Source organism: Euprymna scolopes, chromosome 15, assembly GCF_053919585.1.
Source record: "Euprymna scolopes isolate OS-2025 chromosome 15, ASM5391958v1, whole genome shotgun sequence".
NCBI lineage: Eukaryota > Metazoa > Mollusca > Cephalopoda > Sepiida > Sepiolidae > Euprymna > Euprymna scolopes.
In genome coordinates, this window is record NC_136496.1 from 79,468,100 (window position 1) to 79,488,023 (window position 19,924).

Below are 19,924 nucleotides of genomic sequence, written 5' to 3' on the forward strand. Positions count from 1 at the left end.
CTGCATTTACCCAGCCTTGCCCTGGTGGAGACATATTGCAGAGTTGAAGGCATAAAGACAAACAATTCAAAACATAGTTATTTTTGTCTCCCCGACAAAATGAGGGTGGACCTGTAAATTCACCCTTGTCCGTTCGTCTGTCCGCACTTTTCTCAATAACCACGCCTTGGAATTTAAAAAAATATTGCACAAACATTAAACATGATATGAGTAAAAAAGTAATAGAACAAATTTTCCGGGAAGACTCTGTGCGCCCCCCCCCTCCCTAGGGGTACCTTTCGGGTTAAAATGGCTAAAATTGACATTTCTTTGCTTATTAAAAAAAAATTGACGCTTTGGATTTTTATAAAACTTTCTGAAAAGTTGTAATTAACTGATTTCTATATAATTTTGTTTGTGTATACTTCGTGATAACTCTTGGGTGTGCCGCAGGGGCTCTTTTAGGGCTAATAAAAACACTCCATTTTTGGGACTATTTTACCATATTTGTCCAAAATTTTCTGTGTATGTCTATTTAGCAATTTTATATGTTAAGGCCTTGGGGACTTTGGGGGCTAAATGAGGGGGGCAAATGATGGACTTAGTCATTTCTTTTTTTGCATGGTGGAGAACTCAAATTTACATATGTTAAGGCCTAAAACTGCACCGTTTGTTCATTTTCACCAGGATTTGATGTCCCCTGGGGACTTTTGGGGCTAAATGGGGGGGACAAATGCTGAACTTAGTCATTTTTTTTATGCCTCGTTCACTGTGCACTCACAGGGTACCATGCATGCTTCACTTGTTTTTTATTTATTTTCTTTTACTCTTTTTCAACCCAAACTGTGGAGAGTTGAGCAGTGAGATGTCTGTTCACATTACATTTAAACTTCTGCAGCTTAGTACAGTCAGAGCAAGAAACAGGGAGGGAATTCCAACATCTAACAGTCCAATGTAAGAAACTATTAGCATAAAAGGCTTTCTGACATTTAGAGGCCCTAACAGTGAAGGGGTGGGATTTTGCTGCTTGTCAGTTTAATCAGAGGCGTGTACACCTAAGGGGCACAAGTGCTATGAGTTCATTTAAGCATATTCCATTAAAGTACAGGAATGTGACAATGTGGTGATGGGACAGAGATTGGAGCTTGGCTGTCAGTGCGGGATCTATTAGATTTGACACTCTAAGCTATAAAAAGGAAATAAAAATGGTTAAAATACTATATAAAAATACCAAAATAGAATTATTTCTATCTTCACATAAAATGCATGTGTGAAATATTTTTTTTATTTTCTTTTTGGTATATATTATTAATGTTTTTAACTCTAATTTGTAAAAAAAATTGATGACGTGTTTAAATGCATTATTTATTTTTATTTGTTTTTTTTTTTTGTTTTTTTTTCTGAGAAAGAAGATTTCAACTTTTTTAACAGCAGCGATAAAGAATTTTCTTTTTTTTAAATTTAATTTTTTTTTTTTTTTTGCGAGTTTGTATTACAGTGAAAGTGTCTACTGGAGACATTTATAGTCATTTTTTTTTCATTCCTTGGATTGGCTGGTTGTTGGGTGTTAATTTGTCACATCATGACGCCCTTTCAATCCCGGATCAGTGACATTTACTTCTGCTCTCTCTCTCAACACCCTTGCACAAATTCATTAGTTTAAGAGGTCCTTATTTCTGCTATGCTTCAATTTTTATTTTTTAGAGAGTAAATTTGAAAACATTTTGATTTATGGATCCCCTAGATTCACTCGGCTAATTTTGAAGTATTAACTATGGGGAAAGAAGAATTGCTGATGCAAGTCCACAACTCAACTTAAAAAAAAAAAATACAGAAAAATCTTTGTCATGGAACAAAAGTGTCATATTCTAAAAATCAGATAACTTGATCAAGCGTTTTTTTTTTTTTTTTAGGTTGAATTCTGGATAAAAACCAAACTGCTTGCTTTGAATTTCTCTTTGGCCTAAAAATTTGCTGAAAGAGTAACAGCATCACTGCATCCCATGCAACCTCTGTAGAGTAGGAAAGCAAGGGGTGACCTTAACTGAATTTATGCATTTTCTGGGCAACTTATTATCATTGCTTCCATTTTGTATAAATTGCGACCTTTTTCATCTCCTTTTCGGAATTGTTAATAAAATCCGCAATCTTTTTTTTCAATCCAATCATATGTAGTACAAACTAGCAGAGAGACCCGACGTTGCCCAGGATTGAATGAGGATCAACGAGTGTTTCACTCTCCTATATTTTATTGTTATCGAAATTGATGAAATCGCCTATTTTTCAATCAAATCAATTGATTGCCTTCTCTAGTTGGGGACTCACCTCAGTGCACCAGGAAGAAACTTCACATGCTTCCCCACAGTGATCAGTCCACAATACATTGTAGTGCACTGTAGAGAACCTACTGCTGATTTTATAAAAATTTTTTAAATATATAACGGCTATAATTAAGGTTTAAAAATGCAAAAGTCAAGTATCATTGTTCAGTTGTGCTCTAGACAGAAACATTCATTTTGAATGCACCCCTGTCATATAAAAGAACATACTACTGATTATGTCTGGCTTTTCTGCTTGTGCAGTGATAATGGCTTGAATTTAAGTTTTAAATGCAAAAGAATCATTGTGAAATTGTACTTTAAATAAAAACATTTCCTTCAAATGCGCCCCTGTCATATCAAAGAACCTACTGTTGATTTTATATGCCGGGCTTTTCAGCTTGTTTGGTAATAAAATTTCTTAAATGCACTTGTGATGTTAGGCTGTATAAGGTTTTAACTTTGGTTAAAATTGCTTTTTCCTTCTTTCGTCAGATTTTTTTTTTATTATTGATACTTATCAAAGACATTCTGATACAAAACCTATCTAAGAACACTGCCAAATACATAAAGTATATTGGTGTGAAAATTTTTTTAAAAATCGGTCTAACAGTTTTGGAATATATAAACTCACACACAGAGACAAAGTTCCTTTTGTATAATAGTAAATACTAGTGGGGCCTGTGGAAATTCCACAGCAGCATCTTTCATATGTAATATATTACTGCTTCTGTGGAAGTTCAGCATGAATGCAGATTTTGCGATATTATTGTAGCCCTTTTGTTAAAACTGTACAAGTATTTATCTAAGTAATCTGGTTAATGTAGTGTCAGAATATATTTGGTTATTACGGTTTATCTCCGATATCCTTATAGGAGTCTGTGACATATTTCCATTGTATGAATGCTCAGCGTAAACGGATACCTCACAATATCATTATGCCATCTTTAGACGGAACAGATACTACTCTTAGATCCTAGCCAGAAGACCAAGAAAGTATATTTTAGTTTCACATACGGCCTAAAAGCAAAAACCATTTTTATTTATAATTTTTTTTTTTTTTTTTTTTTTACATTTAGCCTTCAGTGATCGGGAGATCCTATTTATTAAAAAGGAGGGTAGACGGAGATAACATACTACGAACCTTAAATTGGGGAATCTATATATTAATTTAATGTTCATAATATATTATCACCTTCTGTCTTCCTTTACTATTTATTAAAATAGGATCTCCCGATTCAATAATTTATAATCTGGAAAGCGTGACACACACACATACATTAAAGGTATTACTGTTTTAATATATAGATACTTCGATCTATGCCTGACTTGTCATCTAAGTTCTAGTCATGAATCTTCAACAGTTTTTGTTTTATCGTCATTCAATGGCTATGGTGTGTAAAATTATGAATAAGGCTAACAAATCCTTTTTTTAGCACTGTCTTCATTTTGGTTGTGATGGGTGTTTTTCCGTTAAGGAATCATTTGAGAATTGTTTTAATTTTTTTTTTTTTTGTATTCTTTTTCTTTTACCTTTTTTTTTTTTTTTAAATTTTAATCAAATAGGATTTTGAAAGTATTCAAAAACGAAATGATAAAAATGATATTTCAATATGTAATTAGCAAATACAATACACAAATGATGTGTTATTTTTTAATTTTTGAAATTGATATTAAAAATAAAATGATACAGGTCAATATGTTAAAAAGAAATTTCATGTGTCCAAGTATTAGTAAGTTTTGATGACAAAACTTACACAAAGATGGACATGTTGGTTCAATTCAATTAATATTAAATGAATAGCAAATAATAACCAATATATATAAAAAATAATTTTATAAAATCAACAATAGGTTCTCTACAGTGCAATGTAGACTACAATGTATTGTAGACTCCTTCATTGTGGGGAGACAGGTGAAGTTTCCTGCAGGTGCACCATGGTGGACCCCCAACTAGAGTAGGTAATCAATCGATTTGGTTGAAAAATGGTCGATTTCACTGATTTCGATGACAATAAAATATGGGAGTGTAAAACATTAGTTGATCATCATTCAATCCCGAGCAATGTCGGGTTTCCCTGCTAGTTATTGATATTTATTATTCTCACTGATGCTGAGAACAAAGATAGATTCCATCTGTAAGTTCTTCTATTTGTATCGTAGCACGTTCATGCCGTAGATGAAATCAGGGTTAATGTTCTTCATAGGTTTCGGTCCATTGTTGGTCCGATTCCTCTGAACTTCCTTTTGAACTTGACAGAATACACGGGGTGGGTTGCCATTACCTTCCCCAGCACAGTGGCATCTAACTTGCCTGTTTGCACCTATCCATTGTCCTTAGATCATTCGAATAGCTGTAGTCCAATAACGTAACTCTTAATACCATAGAACTGTTGATCTGCTAGAGATTCATCTTCCTCCATGGCCATCCAACGTTCTGCTGCCGACGTCATCAGAGATACCTTCTCCTAGATGTATGTCTTAACGAAGACTAGGGATGCATCTCCCCCCCAGTGAATTAATGCGCCTCCAGATACCAACCTGGAAATTTCTTATGACTTGGCGCGGTACATACAGTGCCTAGCCTTCCCAAATGGTCACCCATCTGGTACTGCCCAGCCTCATCGTTGCTTAACTTCGGTGATCTGACGGGAACCGGTGTGGCAACGTAATTGTGCCTGGCAAGTGCTCATCTCTAAGTATTAGAGTCTTACTGTTAATTGAATTACCCTGCAGTAGAAAATACTTACAAGTATAAATAACATCGAATTACTGACTAGACTAAGCCCAAGTACATAAATACATATTTATTACAATATCAACAAATGTGAATGAAAACAGCAACACTACAATACAGAACAATACAATAAAGTGATACTCACTTTGGTAGTGGCTCTATTGTGAGTGGTAGGTAGTATCGTTCATTCTAGAGTCTTACTCTGATTCAAGTGGGCATCATTCCCACGAGGCGTAAAAAGATCCATTCCCTTCTGGTGCTAGGACTCTCTCTGTCCCTCAAGGGAAGTAACCCTCTGGTCTACTCCGCAACCGGTGTTGTTTGCCCTTATTCCCTTACAAATCTAATTACTACTTCTAGTTGGATAAAGTATTTTCTAAAAGGAATTATATTAAATTTGAAAGACAAAGAGTAAAGTAAAAAAAACATATTGAAATATTAATTTTGTAGGATGATATGCATTAACAACAAACTTTCAGAAATAGACTGGATTCACTTTAGTACATATATACTAATGGTATACTCGTGCCCCAGTCCTATATGGCGAACTCTCTACTAGCCATTATGACAGAGGGGCACCGAAGAAAAGATATAAAGACTTTGAAGAAGTTCCTCGGTGACTGCCACATTGACCACCTCCAGTAGTCTGCTCTTACTGCTGACCGTGTTACCTGGCGACGTACTGTCCACCAGACTGTCGCCTCCTTTGAGATCTCCCGCACAGACAATCTGCAGGAGAAGCGCTGCAGGAGAAAGATTCAGGAAGTCTCAGCAGCCACACCTGACGTGACTTTTGGCTGCAGCCGCTATGGCTAAACCTGCTTGTCCTGCATTGGGCTCCTCAGCCACAAGTGTGCCTGCAGTCGACGTGGAAAACCCCCTTCATAGAATCTTCGTTTGCTAAGTACTGCCAAGATACTCACGCCCAAATTTTGCTCAGGAAAGTATATTCTATCCAAAAATTCTTGGCCCCCCCAATGTTTATCTAGTGAACTATTTGCGCTGCTTGTGGTTGTTCAGCATGAATGCAGACCCCACAGGGTTAATGTAAAACATTGGTGAGGGGAGGCTTGCAACTTGGATTTATGAGAGAAATTTAATGGTCAACCCGGAAGCAGGAGACAGGAAGGGAATTCCAAAGTCTAACCGTCTGAAGAAAGAGACTATTAGAGTAGAAGACTTTTCAGCATCTAGGTACCTCTAGAGTGAAGAAGTGGGATTTTGCTGCTAGATGGGTTAGTTAGAATACACCAAGGAGATATGTGCAATGAGCTCATCAGAGCACATTCCATTGCATCCTTGTTAAAGACTGAGCCTTGAAACTAAAACAGTTTTTGCAGCATGTTTCACTAGCATTGGTGTGCGGTAATGCTTTTGTTATCATTACTGCTGACAGAGGATAAACCCTCCTCACCCCCACATATATCTTCTGTCTTCAAGAAACAAAACTAGTGTTCGTTTGTTAATTGCATATAATTTGACTTTTCCTATTAAAACTAATATTAATTTATAATTAAAATTTGTAAATTTAAGAAGCCATGTAGAATCCTTATTTTTTGATTAAAAATTTATTTATTTAACCATTTTAAATTGACTTAGTTTCTATGCCTGATGACGACGTATATTGCTGAAACTAAGTCGGCCGTAAATTCTTGAATAAATAAGTGTTTATTTAAAAAAATAATAATTCTGTGGCCTTTTTAAACTTACAAATTCCAATCCAAATTTACACAACAAGAAAAATAATTTATTAATGCATAAGCATTATAAAGCACATGGTTTAACCCTTGAACGTGAAATTGTACTTTAAAGTCTCCTTTAAAAAAAATAAACAATATTTCTTACTCTTATGGTTTGTCAGCTAAACTGGTCTTCAAAGTACAGGTCTATGCATGGTTCAACAAGTGAATGAGGGGTTTGTTATGTTTGTGTGTCAGTTACACGCTAATTTCCGTCACGTGTGGGTTTCATGATTTAAAAAATTTATTTATTGCATAAAAAAAATTCTGGCTGTAAAGGGTTAAAAATATTTAAAAAGAAAATGTATATAAATTGCTTTTATAAAATCTGTGGTGCACTAAATAAATAGCAAGTGAACAGGAAATAATTGTTGGAAGGTCAATGACTGGAGATGATAAAATGGTGTTTCCGGAGGAAGGAACAAAAAAAGAAAAAGAATGTTTCTATTTTGTCTCGACGTTCATAGGTCAAAGTTCATCATTTGACTAGAAAAAAAAAAGTAACAGTTTTTCTTTCTAGATTTATTTCTGAGGATTTTGTATTTTCTTGAATTCTATTTTTACTGTATAAAACTCCTCCTCCTCCTCCTCCTCCTCCTCCTCCTCATCATCATCATATTTCACTTATTCAGTTCAACATCCGTTTTACATACTGGCATGTCTTGGACTGCTTTAAGAAAATGACTTCCAAACTAACCTTTCTCTAGCCAGGTTTTTATCCTTCTTTCCTTTAAGTCTATTTTTATCATTTTCCTCCATGTTTTCCTTGTCCTTTCTCCTGTGAACTGAACCTGCTAACTCAACTGTTCTATATTTACTAAGCCAAAAGCTCTTATATATTCTTTCAACGTTACCATATCATTGAAGCCTCTTTTTTTTCTTCTTTTTTTCAGTCAATGTAACCTCCAACCTTCTTCAGTCATATTTTGTTGAATTCCGGAATCTTTCTGTCGAACTTGAGAATCAGCACGAAATTTCAAACAGAACCATTTATTTAATCCATGAGAGTAGCATGCTCTTGTTTCATCAGCCATGACTGTGCAGAAGACATAAGTAATTCACAATTTTGAATATCTCCCACACTGAGGATTGAACCATTCAAGAGTGTACTTTTTACAACTGAATATTACCAAGTACGTTATCCACTATGCCATGGGTTTCCATTAGAAGTTCCATTCAGATTCTAAAGTTCAATAGAAAGATTCTAGAGTTTGACAAGATACACCTGAACAAAGTTGTAGGTTACATCGACTGAAATGTTGTGCAAATAACACTCAAGATGAGAACAGTAGTCTGAAGAATCCGAATAATATGAAAAATTAATCCTCATCTCAAAAAATTTAGAAACAAAAATAAAAAAAGGATAAAGAAGAAATTACTTATTTCACTCAAATAATAAGAATGAAAGAAACGTTTTTTTATATTTTATTTTTTTGTGATTGTTTTTTTTTTCTATGGATATGTATGTCTGAGACTGAGAAGATGATCTCCTGAGAGGGAACAGATACTGTACTTAAATCCTACCCCAAAATATTGGATGACCAATTTTTAGTCAAATTTGAAAGTATTTTCATACAGTTACTTGATTTTTTTAAAAATTATTTGAAAATTCTTAATACACTTTTGGGCAACATTCACACAGTTCAGTTCATACATCCAATTTTATTAGCAAATTTATTCAATCAAAATAAAAAATATAAGAAATATTTTCCGTAAAATGCATAAAAAAATTTCTACAATGTCAGTTCTAAATACACACGAGAGTTAATTTTTTATATGGATGACAATATTAGGACTCTAGGCCAGTAAGTAGAGATTAAGTTAACAAGTAACAATTTTGGTAAGGGTTACACAAGTACATGTCAAGATAACCTGGCAGCAAATGGTAATAGACCCTCCATGAAGCTAGGATGATTGAGGCAGGAGTTCAAAGGTTAATTCCCTAGACAAAATGTGCTAGAAATGCTGGTATCGAATGATATGACATAGAAATGATGTCACATGTTCAGAGAATAAAACAGAGTTTTGAGTCAATGGCATTCGGAAAGCAAGAAAAGCAACGTGTTTGAAAATGTAGAAAAAATCTTTGAAACCCTACCCATTCATCGATCATCTTAAGATCAAGTAAAAAAATTAAATAAGAAATAATTTACATGGTCTCTCTCCCTAAGAGCAAACTCTTTGAATAAAACCTTTGAAACCTCAACAAGTTTCCATTGTGTTTTATGCATGGTTAGATTCATTTTGAGTTAAACAGAAGTTCAACAACTATGAGGAGGATCAATGGCAACTCATGGAAAAGTGATGAACAGAGAATAAAGGACTAGCAACTGCAGTCGTATGTAAAAAGACTTTGTTTTGTTGATTGCTCTTTTTTTTTTATTACACTTTCACCCCAAACAAGGCACAGTGCCACTTCATATCGAGGGGGTACAAGGGCTTGTAGTTCGTCGAGCATCCACCATTAAAATACTTGTAAAACAGGCAGAGAGATGCTCACTAGTTGGAAAAGACATGTGAGAACTATTTGTTTAACGTTGAAATGGTTACAAATATTAGATTTGCATTTACTGACGTTTTACCAGGAAATGAGTTTACAGTTGAAGATTTTTTATTTTCTTCAAGAGAAAATTATATTTCCTTCTAGCCAGATAACCCACCGTTCCCTGGGAACGTTTAACAGCTTTTGCAATATGAGTCCAAGTTAAAATAAATAAACTTTTAAGCAAGCTTTCACTGATAAAGAAAAAGGTAATTTTTAGAAAAGAAACCTGTAATTAGTTGAAGTAAAAAAAAAAAAAAAAAAAAAATTTGTATTTTAACAGCTTTTGCGATGAAAATTTGAGTAAAAAAAAACAAAAAAAACTGTTTGTGAGGCGAAAAAGTAAATGTTATTACCCTGAAAATAAAACCATAATGTGGTAAAAAAAGATTTTCAATTTCATACTTCTTCATATTATTTTTTTCAAAAGATATATATATATATATATATATATATATATATATATATATATACGTTATAATTTCCCCACTCTTTATCTGTGCCTAAACCTAAATGTAGATTCCATGAACAAAGCTTCTTTCTCAGAACTACACGCCTGTGGAACTCTCTTCTGTTTTCCCTGCTTTCCAGCTGACTACAATATGGTCATCCATCCAACGTAAACAAGTTCTTGATGAGCAGTCCCCGTAAGTAATCCAATTTACCAAATTTCCACTACTAATGATTACTATGATATTGCCCCATTAACTACTGTACATTCATTAACCCTTATCCTCGAGTGGCCTCCAGGCCTTGATCAGTGGTATGTAAAATATATATATATAATTATTACAATAATAATTTTTAATACCTACAGACATTAGTGCTTCATCCTTTTGGGAATCATCAGTGCAAGGTGACACGATTACTACCGGTCGGGAGATTCGAACCCGGCCACGAAGCCATCTCTGACTCCATTAGCAAGGAACAAACCCCACGGTTAATCTTAACTGCGAGAAATATTGTTGAAATTTTAACATTTATTTTTTAAATGTGGTAACATTCGGCCATAATGATCTAATGATTATAACACCATGATCTATGCATGCGAGATTAGGTGACCGGTTTTCTATTTCAACTTTAAAGTGCTCAACTATAAGAACTGAGTTTCTTAAAGGGGCTGACAATTATTAACATAATAATTTTAAATACCTACAGACACTAGTGTTTAATCCTTCCGAGAATATATATATATATATATAGTGAATAAATGACAAAAAACTATATTCCGAAATTCATGATGTTGACCATCTTATTATTTATTCCTTTAATTCAGTTGACATTTAAAATTCTTGACAGTATCTGTTTCGTAATGCAAAATCAATCACTTAATTATTATATCAATCAGTGAATCTATTATGCCCTTAACTCATCAGAAGAAATAGCAAGACTCAATCTGTCAAAACGAAATAAAGTGTGAGTTGACGTGATTAAAATCCGAAAATTTTTAGAAAAGCTGAAAATACCTTTAATATATTTCCATTACGCCATTTGGAATTTATATATATATATATATATATATATATATATATATATATATATATATGTATACACACATTTATATATTATTTATTTATGTATACACACACTATACTACTTCCACAGATTAACTAAAGAGTTCTGTTTGAAATTCTGTGCAGATTCCCGAGTTTGACAGAAAGATTCTAGAGTTCAACAATTTACACCTGAAGAAGGTCGGAGGTTACATCGGCTGAAACGTTGTGAAAATAAAACTCAAAATGAAAACAGTTATGTCATTGAGGGTTGTCATGTTTACGAGTCACAGGCCGTTATATGGAGCTTCTTAAGTCCAACATCGACAAAATAAGATCGAAAGCAATGACAGTGCTTGCTGTATATATTGCTGACATAGCATATATTAAAAAGGTGAATAAAATATAGCCACAGGATGAGAACAGTTGTCAGAATAATCAATCCTCATCTAAAAAATTAAGAAACGTAACTTTATTGCGTACTAGCAGGCTGTCCGGCGTTACTTGGTCGTAAAATATGCATAAATATTATATTTTAATTCATACAAAAACTGCGACATGTGCATACGAGTATTATGTTTTTTTTTTCTAAACAGTTCATTTCTTTCTTATAATTAAAAAAAAAACAAAACAAAACAAAACAAAAAAAAACATAAGAAAATACTCAAGCTGAGATCGAAACCCAAACCTAAAGACAGTGAGTCAAGTACGATAACCATTAGGCTGGCTTGACCTGATCTTTAAAAATTGTTTTTAAACCTACTTATTTTTAACATAAGGAATCTGTCACGTGAACCATTCACGCATGCGCATTCATGAAACAGTTAGCAAACAGATAAAAATCCCCACATACTAATTTTTCAATTTTGACCTCTTTAGTAGCCCGTTTTTCCAGATAAAAACTAATTAAAAAGTTTTTTCACATGTCTGAATAAACCATATACCAAAATTCAAATCTGCAGATCCCAAATCTGTTGAGTATATAGGTTTAGAAGTGTCCACACACACACACACACACACACACACACACACACACACACATTCTCGCTTTTATCATTCTATGGTTAAATGGCAGTTTTAGTCATTTTAGCTTTATAGCTTCACCGCTCACTCATTTTTTGACCAAATTTCAAACAATTATTACAGTTTATAGATCACCTTCTCAGCTATATTGTGAAAAAAATTTCAAGTTTCGTTCAGTAAAACAAAAGTTATGATGAATTTACTGGTGTTCAAATCGTAAAAATTCATAAGAAGGTGAGTGACATTTTTTATGACTAGCTTCCATAGCAACCACGTCGCTTTAGCAACTAGTGTTGCTACTAATTCACTGCTCTCACGAAAAGAGAAGTAACAAATGAAACAGACAAAATGAAAGCAGACGAGTGTGTAACATTGTTATTACATATGTGTACGTTACGTTTATGAGGGCAAAAAATAAGACTGAAATTAAACAAAGAACAAGTGAATTTACTGGAAGCCTGCAAAAATCATGGATTACGATAGAAAAATGCGAGCATGAAAAGTAATCTGGTTAAGCTTAAACATGGAAAAGGAAAGGACAAGATATTCTAGTAAAAAATATAATAAATCTATAACTTGAAATGTTGTAGCATTAAGAATTTATTTTTTTAATTCATTTTTACATTATATAATCAATTCTTAATGCCGCAATAAGTTATATCAATTGCAATAGATATATAGATGTCATAATTTTTCGAACCTTTCACTTCAACATAATATAATACCTTATGCACTCGGAGCCTCAGATGATTAAGTGTGTCACTGCTTGCATCCACACACCTGAATATCCCAAGTACTGTGACAGATTGAAAAAGACTTGGCTTGAGTATGTTAGAAAAGTTTTTGGCTGCGATAGCAGTTTCATTTAACCCAGTTAACTTGCGAGTTTATTTACATGATTATCTTTGCTTCTCTTTTTTCTTTTCCCTGTTTTCTCTTCTCGATTTCACTCATATACAACATGATCTTGGAGGTCACACTATCAGCTAATCAAACACAGCTTTGAGAGAAAAGATAAGGAAATACCAAAGTCTTTTGTCTGACATGAAAAGAAACTGGAATATTGGGAAGTTCTCCATCATTTAAGTAATTATAACAGCAGCCGAACTCATGAAAAAGAATTCCAAAAACTGGCAAATATACTCAGTAAACTAAGTGCAAGAGAAATAAAAACAACTGCACTCATCTAAGAAATTCAGAAACACTATAATTGCTGTTACAGTATAAATGTTGGGCACTTGTGCGTAGGTACAACGTCTTTGGTTTTCAGTTCGGACATGTGGAGGGGCAGACAAATGCAATTTCAAGACCAAATCAAAAACTGACAGGATTTTTTTTTTTTCGTAACAAAGCAAAAATTCTGAAATCTTTGAATGCATGTTTTTTTTTTTTTTGTTGTTGAAAAAGTTTTTTTTTTTTGATAAATATAAAAACTTATAACACAAAATTGAGTCGATTTTTTTTTCAACAAAATAGAGATGTTTTTTATTTTTAATAAAACATTAAGCTTTTGTACCACATTTCTAAAAAGAAAATTCGGGTTTGTATTACTGTACACATAGATTCGAAAAAGTTGTCAAAAAAACAAATATATAACAAATAAATGTTATCAAAGGCAAGATAAGTTACTTTTCTACCAAACTGGATATATTTTTTGTGTTTTTATTCAATGTAACATATTTATTCAGCTCGAAAAACATACAGTGTTTACCGATGTATTCGAAAATTCAAAATGGCGTCTCACACCCTCTTTAACACCGTAAGTTTGGAAAAAGGTGTTATAAATAAAAAACTATACAAAATACTATTAAAAACCCGCCGAATATATGTCAACCTATGTCACGCTAACATATATTGAGCGAGTTTTTAACAGTATTTTATCCGGTTTTTTATTTATAACATCTTTTCCCACACTTACCCTGTTAAAGAGAGAATAAGACGCCATCTTGAATTTTCCAATACATCGGTAAACACTGTATGGTTTTCGAGCTGAATAAACATGTTACATTGAGTAAAAACACGAAAAATATATCCAGTTTGGTAGAAAAGTAGCTTATCTTGCCTTTGATAACATTTATTTGTTATATATTTGTTTTTTGACAACTTTTTCGAATCTATGTGTACAGTAATACAAACCCTTAAAATGAATATAAGAAACTTAAGCACTAATTTTGTTATCCCCCCCCCCTCAATTTTATGTCATTATAAGTTTCTTATACAGTGTAAACCCGGATATAAGATACCAGAATATAAGAACAACGGATATAAGAGAGATTCTTTCTGGTCCCAAATTAGAGCCTGTGTTAATGTACAGTATAACTTGGATACAAGAATCCCCGGATATAAATGTAACCCAAATATAAGAGAGCTTAGCACCCCCCCCCCCCCGGTACAAAGTATCTTATATCCGGGTTACACTATGTGTAATGAAAACTTTATGTTCATGTTTTATTAAAAATAGAAATAAAAACAATCTGGCAAAAATCAACTAATGGTCAGATTTTCATGAAATTTTCGCTATGTACTCATTTTTAAAATTGACTAATATTTTAAATGTAGTTTTCGTTAAATATATGAGGGGAAATATTTTTTAGGTGTTCTAACGTCATATTTCATGTTATTAAAATTAAACAAAATAAATTAAGTTTCATAACAATTGCAACATAATATAAAGCCGAAGAATTTAAATAATTACAACAAATAATTTTTTTAATACATGTATAAACCCATTACTTATTTCCCTTACCTTGGAGTTGTAAATAAAAAATGGATAAAATCAATATTATCATGTTTAAAAAAAAAAACAATGTTTTTTTCTCAATAATATATAATATAATTAGTTAGATTACAAAAAAAAAAAGGAAAAATTCTAAAAAATAATTAATTTTTAAAAGATTTAAATAGAATAAAATTCCAATATTCCGCGATATGAAGTTTTAAACAGATTTTTTAGTATGGATTTCCATTTTTTTAGACTATTTTCATTGGCAATCTTAAAATAGCAAATTCAACTACAAAAACTACTGGCGAAAGAACTGACCCAGTAAATTACGGCCCCATTAGCCTCCTCCCACTTTTACCAAAATGTTTGAGTCCATAATTAACCAAGCTCTAGTCCATCACCTTACAGATGCTAAACTTCTGACCGACCAACAATATGGATTTAGGCAAGCCCGTTCCACAGCAGACATCCTAACTGTAATCTCCGAGAGTATATACCATTCACTGGACAAAGCAGGGGAGGGTAGAGCAGTACCTCTGGAGATATCTAAGGCTTTTGACAGGGTATGGCAAAGGTCTTCTCAGGAAATTCAGATCATACGGTATCACTGGAAGAATACTTAACATAATTAAATCCTTCTTAGATAAGAGAAAAACCAGGTTGTCCTCGATGGTCGTATATCTAAACAATATGATATAAATGCGGGAGTGCCTCAGGGGTCTATCCTTAGACCTCTATTATTCCTAATATTCATAAATGACCTCCTTGACAAAATTTTCAGTGAGATGGGTATATATGCTGATGACACCACGCTCTATAACAGACACGACAGGAAAACAAATGAACACATATCTAAAGAAATGGCAGAAACACTAGAGGATGACCTCCAATCTGTAGTGGAATGGGGACAAAAATGGATGGGCACATTCAATGCTGCCAAGACTAAACTTGTTTCCTTCAATAACTACAAGAAACCTTCTCTACCACCAATAGCAATGACTCTTTATCTGAAAGTACATCTTTAAAACTCCTCGGCCTAATGTTCACAGGAAACATGAGTTGGAACAATTACATTGAGAGCATTGCCAGGACCGTTGCGAAAAAGGTAGGTTCTCTCTATCGTGCTAGAAAGCTACTAACACCTAAAAGTATCCTGTACCTCTATAAGGCCACTATTTGCCCATGTATGGAGTATTGTTGTCATATTTGGGCCGGTGCACCTGCTACTAGTCTCTCACTCCTAGACAAGGTTCAAAAGAGAATGGCCAACCTGATAGCTCCTGAACTGTCATCCAAGCTTCAGCCTTTGTCCCATCGACGAAATTTAAAATCCCTCTGCCAGTTCTACAAGTACTTTAACGGTGAATGTTCTGACGAACTGCAACACTTGTACCCCCTCTACGTAAATACCCCCCCCCCGACAAACGTGACAAGCAGCAATATCCCACCCCTTCACAGTTGAGATCCCTAGATGTAAGAGAGCCTTCTACTCCAGTAGTTTCTTCCCCAGAACCGCTAAACTTTGGAAATCCCTTCTGGGTTCCTGCTTCTCCAACTGTACTGACATGCAGAAGTTCAAGTGTAACGTGAACTGACGTCTTGCTGCCCAACTCCCCACATAGTACCCCTGTAGCTTGTGTCCCTAATAGTAGCCCCCTACATCAAAGTGGCAATGTGCCTTGTTTGGGGTGAAAATGTAATAAAAAAAAATTTTTTTTTAATTTTTTTAATTATTTGTTAACTTGACAATGTAAATTTTTGCAAAACTTTGAGTTTGTAAGTGTTTATGTCTTTTATTAGTCCATCTGCCAATTTCCATGAAATTCCATTTTGACGTCTGCTCTTAAAATGCAGTATGAAGTCAAATTTTTTGTTCTTAGACTTAAAAATAAATATTGCAAATGATAGTGAGATTTTTAAAAATGAATTTGCAGTATTTTTTATCTATTCGTTTATTTATTTTAATTTAGTCAATATAAGTCCAAAGCAAATTTTTTTTCCACGAAGAAAACGTCCACGCTTTCCTCCGGTAGAAGTTTTCGGGAAGCAAATTTTTCATAGGCCGTACAAGGATCCATGGTGAATGCCTTGTACAGCGCAGCCTTAATTGCGGTGACATCTCCCTTTTCGGCAGCACTGAGTTGCTGATACACACTCAAGGCACCCCCAGCCAATCTCAGGGGAATCACAGTGTGTACCCTTTTTACCCAGTCGACAATGGACGTGGACCCGTCAAACTCGGGTATGAGCTTTAAGTCGAATTTCGACTCGGTCATAGTCCTAGAGGGCAAATAGCCGAAATAGCTTGTAGAAAATGTGTAAGGAAAGTCCTTTAAAATTACTGCGCCCTCTGTAGATGTATAAGGAAAATCCTTTAAAAGTACTGCACCCTCTGTAGATGTGTAATGTTGCAGCAACGTAAAGCAATTCAATAACCAGTAAACACCGGTTCTGTACGGAATCCAACTAGCAAGGTACCTAGACGGACGCGAACGGTTACTCAGAACGGACCCAACAATCGGTTACTCAGAACGGTCCCAACAACGGTAAGATATGCTCACACCCACACGGCACGAGAAGCAACAGTAACACGATTCCCGACCAAGTCAATCATCGCTCTCCCAACATCTTTCAATCACCCGCTTTTATGGCCGTTGCAGGCGGGCTAAATTTGCATATTGCGAGAATTCATATGACTTTGCGAGATATCATCCTTTACAAAAGACGGCGGCCACCATCTTGATCTTTCTTTCTCTATTTTCGGTTGGCGACGCCGAGCCGGCCCCGAGGTAAGTCTTTCCTTTTCGTCCGTCTCTCTTACGCACACACACAACACACAAACACGCGGGCGCTTGTCTCCTGGATGCACATTACACTCCCCCCTGATCTGATGATCACATAGGGAACATTTGGGAACTTTTAGTGCGTGTGCTTCTGCGAAGAGGTACATTCACTGGTTCAGATTCGGGCACTGGATCATCAGACGAAGTATCACTATCAGTCTCTGGAGGGGGCTCACTGAATCCGTGTATTGGCAGCTCATCACTGGACGCTTCACTGCTTTCTTCTGTAGTTGTGTGACACGCCTTGGTAGCTGGGCGAAGATCTCGCACATGTCGTGGGGTTCCATCGACCAACACAGACTGCTGGCTAATCACTCCGGATATGTGTCCTCGCTTAAACTTGTCGGTGCACTGATTTCCTGGGGGCCGCACCCACACTGGATCTCCCACTTCATATCTGTTACATGTTCCTTTGTCGGCTGGCTGCGTAGTGTTGATTCCCTTCACTCCGACTCGGTATGTGTAAATAGCATTCGCAGGTGCGGTTGAAGGAGACGTCCCGTCCTTTGGCGTAATGTTATACCAATATGTGGCTTCCGTAATAGTACATCGCTTCCTGGCAGCAATTCTCTTGTTGCTGCGATGGCTTCTTTCAACAATGCCATTTCCTGACGGCACATGCGCACATCGCAACCGTAGTCAGACGCCCCACTCATCTAACAACTGCCGGATTGTTGGGTACAAAACGCTGCATCATTGTCAGTCAGGAGCTCTTCCGGCGCACCTCGCTCAGAAAAAATGGATGATAGGTGGCGAACAACATTTGCCGAATCCTGTCTGGTCATCTTCCGCCACACCGCAAATCTCGTAGGCCCGCAATCAATGAGAGTTAGAAAGGGCTTGCCACTGTAATGGGTGATATCCATGGCCAGCCGCTGCCACACACCCTCAACTTCCAATCGACCCTTCTGTCATCGCTCTGGTGCCGGATCAATAGACTGGCAAGCCTCACAATTTCTGATGATCTGTCTGACATCCATCTTGGTCACTGCTGGGTATACGCGCCTCACAAAATAAAGGGTCATCTTGATACCCGGATGTCCGCTCTGTGCATGAATTTTTTGTATTTGACATGGGTCGATTGCAACTGCACAAGATCGAGCAGTAATCTCCATTCCCATCTTCGCGGCTTCATACCATTTGTGAGGTACTCGGGTCAGTTGGTCAGCACGATTACAATGTGATGGCACCAGAGTGACGCTCAGTGATAGCCCATACTCAGATACCAGGTTTTTTAGCGTGTCTAGCCTTCTCCGTATTAACATTTCGCCTGCTGCCTTGGTACGGATACGTGTCCGTCCTGAAAGTGTGTCAGACACCCAGTGGTAGACACAGAGAGAATCTGTGTACAAGGTTAACTTCTTAGACTGCCACTGCAGGGCCAGATTTATCCCCTTTACAATGGCGTCCAGCTCTGCCAGGTTGATATGCTGAGAATCTGTTACGGGCCGCAGCCAACATGCATCTTCGAACACGTTTCCTCCTTGCTCCAACGATACTCCCAACGCTAAAGAACTGCCATCAACCCACACACCTACGTTGTCGCCGTTAACACACCACCGCCCACAAGCATGGTCCTTCTTGTTCACTCTCTCCAGTGTCTCTTTAATCATCAGAGTTAGTAGGACATCATCGGATATGTCATCCCAACCTGTGGTTGTTAAATTTGCTCTGCGTTTAATTACACCAACAGCTGCGCGGAGCCAGCCACAGGCCGGTAGGTGATCAACAAGTTTTCCACACCAAGAAAAAACGGTCCGCCTTGTAACGATGTTGGGGATGCTTGGAATTTCGCTGCCACGCCTCCATTGTAGGGTGCCATCTTCCTCATAAACATCCAATCCCAATACACGTGCTCCTTCCCTCAAACGTTCCGGATTCTTGCATTCCAGACCAAACTGAGCCAACTTTTCTTTGACACGACGCAGACTGTACATCTTCATTGACGTATACGTCATCAATGTAAGCTGACATTGAGTCCCTCATGGGCTTTTCTTGGGACAATACTGTGTTGACAATAGTCTTCATAATCTGTGGTGCCACATTTAGGCCAAAGCCGAGGCGTGTAAGGCAGTACCTCTGCCCCTGGAACCAAACTGTCTGGAACGGCCACAACATCTCATCAACTCGCACCTGTAAATAGGCTTTTCACAAATCCAATATTGAGACATTAGTGCCTTTCTGACGCCATTCCCTCAACTTGCTGGCGCATACGTCAGCATCGGCAGTGTAGGCTTCATAATGCTTGTTAAGCTCCCTATAGTTCAGCACCGGCCGTACTTTCGACTTGTTATGCTGGACTACTGCCATCAAGGGTATTAGACCCTTGGGAGGCCCAAGCTTGTCCTCAGGGTAGGGGATTAACCAGCCATCTTGGATCCACGCCTTTAGTTCCCTTTCGTATTCTGCTCGGGCCTCACTGGGTATAGGGTAATCTGCAACCCCATTCTTGAGTTTAGTCGGTGCCCTTCCCTCGGTCCACTTCCAAGATGCAATCCAGGCCCTCTTGCGAGAGTCGTAGTCCACTG

The 19,924-nt window shown here is 36.3% G+C and overlaps 2 protein-coding genes across 6 annotated transcripts in view; one reads left to right on the forward strand and one right to left on the reverse strand.

Annotated features, from left to right (window-relative positions):
* LOC145293935 (mitochondrial inner membrane protein Mpv17-like) overlaps nucleotides 1-19,924 on the reverse strand; it is a 146,083-nt gene that overhangs the window by 110,510 nt on the left and 15,649 nt on the right. The window contains exon 1 of one of the 4 annotated variants that reach the window (XM_080140777.1): nucleotides 12,557-13,159. The exons of 2 other annotated variants lie outside the window; for them this stretch is intronic. The gene's annotated coding sequence lies outside the window, so the exon portion shown is untranslated. Of the gene's footprint in view, nucleotides 1-5,179; nucleotides 5,349-12,556; nucleotides 13,160-19,924 lie in introns of those variants that run through there. One more of the 4 variants, XM_080140778.1, reaches the window with a different exon arrangement.
* The window catches only part of LOC145293934 (KICSTOR subunit 2-like), a 229,609-nt gene that overhangs the window by 74,275 nt on the left and 135,410 nt on the right, over nucleotides 1-19,924 (forward strand). The gene's annotated exons all lie outside the window — the stretch shown is intronic.